The following is a 5,739-nucleotide window of genomic DNA, read 5'->3' on the forward strand; positions in this document are numbered from 1 at the left end:
AAAAATCCAAACACTAAAGGTAAAAACTGACTTTTCCTCCCAACACAGCCCCCTAATTGCCCAGTTTCCCTTCCATAGAAGGGAAAGTTTTTTAAATTTTGTTGCCATTTTCTTAAACAGTCTTCCAGGAATACTTTAAACTGTTCCAAGCATGTACTCACATGTCTACCCTCGGCCTGTTGTGTTTTTAGAGAAGATATAAAAGCATACACTCCTTTGTACCTTGCTTTTTCCCCAGAACACTATTTGAACTGCCATTCTTCATTAATACTTAGAGATGTTCTTATTCCTTTCAACCAGTGTAGAGTACAGCAGACAGCTTTGTGGGAAAAAGAAACGGCCACCTAATTTCTTTCTAAAAACTGCCCTCTTAAATATAAGAGGGCAGTTTTTTTTTCAGTTACGAGACTTGATTCAGACAGCATTAAAGTCGATGTAAAAATATGCCATAATAAAGTTCTACATTATCTAGGTCATATGTTGGGGACCTTAAATAAATTCTAGAAATATTTGTGTTGCTTACACAAGTGTAAAAGCAAGTTAGAGAAAATACAAAGATCCCAACGCACCAAAACTCTAGTTCAGTATGAGAAAAAAACTAAATATATCTAAGCTAATTTTGGTTGGGGTGGGACTGGGGATTGAACCCAAGGTACTTAACTACTGAACCGCATCCCCAGCCCTTTTTTAATCTTATTTTGAGACAGATCTGAACTTGCAATCCTCCTGCCTCAGCCTCCAGAGCTAAATTTAACCAACGTATTTATAGCTATTTCATACAATTGATCAGAGAAGCATTATGATAGACATACTGGAAAATACTGGACTTGGATTCTAAGTTTGGCACTTATGTTTTCAAAGTATGCAATCTTTTAGACCAGGTTTCAGCAAACTGAATCCCAAATCTAGCCTGTCACATGTTTTTTGTAAATAAAGTTTTATTGGAACAGATCTGCATCTACAGGTGCATGTGTGTTACACCAGCAGAGTTGAGTGGCCACCAACAGACTTCCCACAGGTCTGAAAATCTTTACTGTCTTCATACTTGATTGAAAGAATTTGCTGCCAAGCACAGTGGCGCACACCTGTAATCCCAGGGACTCTGAAGGCTTAGGCAGGAGTATGGCAAGTTCAAGGCCAGCCCCACCCTGTCTCAAGTTCAAAAATAAAAAGATCTGAGGGAGGGCAGGGGAAGCCATCACAGCTTTTATTTAGGGGCTGGGGATGTAGCTCAGTTGGCAGAGTGCTTGCCTAGCATACACAAGGCGCTGGGTTCAATCCCCAGCACCACCAAAAAAAAAAAGTCTGGGGATGTGGTTCAGTGGTAAAGCATCGGTGGGTTCAACCTCCAATTAAACATGAAAGAGAGAAGGAAGGGTTTACTGACCTTGCTGGTTTAGGTAACTATGGAAATATATTTCTTTTATAACCAGTTTCAGCTGTGGTTAGAATTTCAATTCTATATGTTATGCAGTTCTATGTGTTATAGTCCCTAGTTTTGAGATTTTTGAATTGTTTTCATTTATTATTTTGAGGGAATCTCCTCCCTGCATTTCCTCATCAGTACAAACTAGCTCAGCATCACCTCTCATTTCTACTTAATCTGTCAGCAAACTGATTATAAAGTTTCTCCAGGATAAAGATATTCTTCCACCTGCCCCAGGACATCCAGCATCCTGCCTGTCTCAAATACTGTAGGGGCTCAACTTAGCCGTAAGTAATGAACAAATTACAGCCCCACTTTTTAGCAAATTTATTATGAAAATGAGATAAATATACATGAAAATACTAAATAAGTGCCAGGTAGCCCAACAAGAGTCAGGTGAGTATCAGGAAGTGGTGTTGCAGACGCCCAAAGCAGGCAGATGGATGGGTGGGAAAGGGCTGGTGGCCCCTGAGCTGGGCCTGCAATGTGGCAGGACGAGGGTGGTGGAGAGGAAGAAATTCCTGCTGCAGGGCCCTGAAGAACACAAGCTCGGGTGTAGAGTAGAAATGGGCGTGGGGCAGGCAAGGTGCAAAGCCAGAAGCGTGCTTTCATTTCATGCCCATTTTATCAGTCCCTGACTTGGTCTTCTGCTGCCCAGCAGTGACGAAGGTAACGGATACTGATGACACTCAGTGCCTACACCCCACAAGACCAGAGTTGGAATTCCTACACCTTGGGAACTGCGGCAGTGATGGCGCTGGTAAATGTTTTTCAGCCAGCTCTCCAGGAACAAAGGCCTACTTCAGCGTGCTTTGTAGTTGGTTTTCTAGGTGTAAATATGCCCACGGTGGCTGCTTTCAGGCTCCGAGGTGGCATCACTGAATGTGGAGTTAGAATGAGACGCACAGTGTAGTTTTCAAGCTGCTAGGAGCCAGGGCCTGCACATCACTGACAGATATGCAAAGAAAAGGGAATGTCCTTTATTTCAGTCTTTAAGAATTGGCACTTGCTTATTCGGAAGAAAACCTTGAAGGAAGTAGAAACTTACAAAGCCTTAAGCATTTTGCTTGGGGGTGGGGAATGAATGTGGGAAAATAAAAGATGTTTTTAAAATACAGAATCTGCCTCTGTATTCTTCCCAGGCACTTCTCTTTTCCATTTCAAGTTGTGACGGGATTGCCCGGATGAGCAGTTTGAGACTGAACAGGTCCGTGACCCCTCAGGCACCCGTACATTTGCTTGGTAGCAAACAGTTGCTGGATTATAGTTATTGTCATTTCCCCGGTGATAGGCCAAAAAAGGAAAGGAATCACTCCTATAAATCTGATCTCTTGGGAGGACAGTTCTCTGTAAGTACACCATGTGACTTAGCATTGAGGAAATTTAATAGGCCTCTCGATTAGAGATAATATAACCCCAAGGATCGACACCAACCATAACATAATTTAATTAACTTTAATAAGTACTTACTATTCTGTTGCTATTTGGATGAGAAAAAAACAACACTCCTTCCGTGGGATTTCAAAGGAAACAAAAGTATCCTCAGGAAGTTGCTTGCAGCCTAGCTGGGAGCAAGGGTGGAAATATAGGAAACAATACAAGTGGAACAGCAGCAGTCTGTGGGCGGTCTGCATGTGATGAAGGGGCCCAGGAAGAACAGTGCACAGAGGCAGTTTTGAAAGGGGACATGGAGCCAAAACATGCAGATTTGTGACATTTAGTGTGTGTGCCAGGGCAGTGACAAACGAATGAAGCAAACTCAGAGTGAACGTGAGCAGAGTGGATTTCTGGGTGGTTCTCTCTAAGTGATGGGGCAGCAGCTGCCGTTCGCTCAGCACATCCGCTTCAGGCTCGGGGCCAAGTACACTGCCAGGTTCTCCCATTCTGTCCTCGGTAGCCAGGATGCAGGTTCTAGCCAATCTCTTACAGTGAGGATGCCGAGATGTGGAAAGTAACTCACTCACACTGCTTAGCAGTTAGCTTTGCTGTGGAACAAGTCACCCCCAATTTCAGTGGCTAAAATCAACACCCATTAATTTAGCTCCTGAGTCTATAGGTTGTCCATGGGAGCTGGGTCACCTGGGCAGCCCTTCCCGCTGGTCACTCCTGGTGCTTACTCCAAGCTCCAGGCCAGGTTGGCTGATCTAGCCTTGGCTTTCCCACGTTTCCACCTTCAGGTGAGCTGATGGGGCTCTGCTGCAGGTGCTTCTGTCCTCCAGGTAGCCAGCCTCGGCTGGTCACAGAGCATTTGACAAAGTCTCAAGGGAACTAATGGAGACAGGTAAGTCCTCTTGAGATTTAGGTTCAAAACTGCACATTGTTAGTTCCTGCACATTCTCTTGGCCAAAGGAAGACACAGTGCCAGACCCTAATCAAGAGGTGGGCGGAGCCACACTGTATCTTGCTGGAAGTTGCCACAAAGTCACTCAGCGAGAGGTTAGATGAAGACCTGGGGCCAGGTAGTAATCTGCCACTCTTGCTGAAAATCCCACTACTATTGGGGACAGAGTATACAAAGCAGAAGCACTTTCTCCATTTCTCTGCCCCACTGCATGTGGCATGATCCACCGCTCTGCCACCAGCTTCCTCCTGTTGGTCCTGCACTGTGGATGTGAAGCTGCGAGGTGCCCACATTGCCCCCTTCCCAGACTTGCTATGTTCCCTTGCATGAAACAACCTTCCTCCCTATTCATGTGACAACCAGTTTCAGCTTTTAATTTCTTCTAATAAAGAAGGTGACCATCCCACAATCATTTGTCCACTCTTTCCTTCTGCCTTTTGATACTAGAATTCCCAAGTCTTAGCCTGTGGTGGATGCTCTTGGACCACCACGCTCAACTAACACAGAAGCCGTCTCTCTGACCGGATGCTGCCATGCCAAATAAGCCACCTAGAAAAAAATTAAAAGGTTAAAAAAAAAAGGGGGGGGGGAATAAATTGTAAAACACAGAGCTCAGAAGCAAGAGCAGCTAAAAAAAAAATTTTTTTAAATAAAGTCCTATAGAGGAAAGATGCCTGACAAGCCTCAGGTCCTCCATCCCTCAGCTGCTGTCCTTCCCAATCATGATACAGCTCATGACTCTTCAGGTTAGTCTAGACTCTAACTTTGAGCCACTCTAGCCCATGCCAAGGGGAACAAAGAACAAAGAGGAACTCTCTTAGCTAAGATCTGCCCACACTTCAGTTTCATGAGCAAAATAAATGAACAACCACTAAGTTTGGGTGTGGTTAGTTTCACAGTATTTGGTGTTAGACCTTGGGCACCGCCATAATAACCTAAAACGTGTGGCTTTGGGGCCAAGCAATGGGAAGAAGCTGAACTTAAGAACCATGAAGAAGATCAAGAATCTCAAAGGGCCAGGTGCGGTGGCACACACCTGTAATCCCAGCAACTCAGGAGGCTGAAGCAGAAGGATCACAAGTTCAAAGCCAGCCTCAGCAATTTAAAGAGGCCCTAAGCAACTTAGCAAGACCCTGTCTCAAAATAAAATGTAAAAAAGAGGAGGTGGATGTGGCTCTGTGGTTAAGTGCCACTGGGTTCAATCCCCAGTACCAAAAAAAAAAAAAACCTCAAAAGAGCACCCATAGGTGGTTGTCAGTAAGGACTTACTGGGAACCAAGGAAAGAAAACTTCTTGCTGGAAGTTGGAAGAAAGGAGTCCTTTGTGAGCCAATGGTAGAAAGTTCAGCAACACTGCTGACTGTGGTCATGAGAATAGAAAATGTACCTAACAAGCTGAGGAGGGTCCCAGAGAAGATGTTAAGGGACCACATGGCTTCATTTTGCTGCATATAATTAAAAGATAGGAACAAGCTAAAGAAATAACTGTTACGTATAAAGGTGCTGATCTGATGAAGCTAAGTGATCAGCTGATCATGCTGAATTCTCTATTCATTAGAGTGAATAAAGCGAAATCACTAGATAAAGGTTAATGTAAAGAAAACTGCATTTCTATACAGGAGCAACAACCATTTATAAAACAAAATTTTAAAATGATACCTTTACCATGCTATCACAAGCATTTAACATTTAAAAGGAAATCTAAAAGAAACGGTGTCCTCCTATGTCACAGCCCCTGACTTCTTTATGCTAGTCTGAACTGAAAAGTAAATTTTTTAAAAAATGATTTTTAGTTGTAGGTGGACACAATACCTTAATTTTATTTATTTATTTATTTTTTATGTGGTGCTACAGATCAAACCCAGTGCCTCATGTGTGGTAGGCAAGCGCTCTGCCCCTGAGCCACAACCCTGAAAAGTAAATTGATTCACAAAATCATATGAAATGAAAGGTGGAAATTGTTCTGATGTGAA

This window comes from Sciurus vulgaris, assembly GCF_902686455.1.
Source record: "Sciurus vulgaris genome assembly, chromosome: 6".
In the NCBI taxonomy this organism is placed as follows: domain Eukaryota; kingdom Metazoa; phylum Chordata; class Mammalia; order Rodentia; family Sciuridae; genus Sciurus; species Sciurus vulgaris.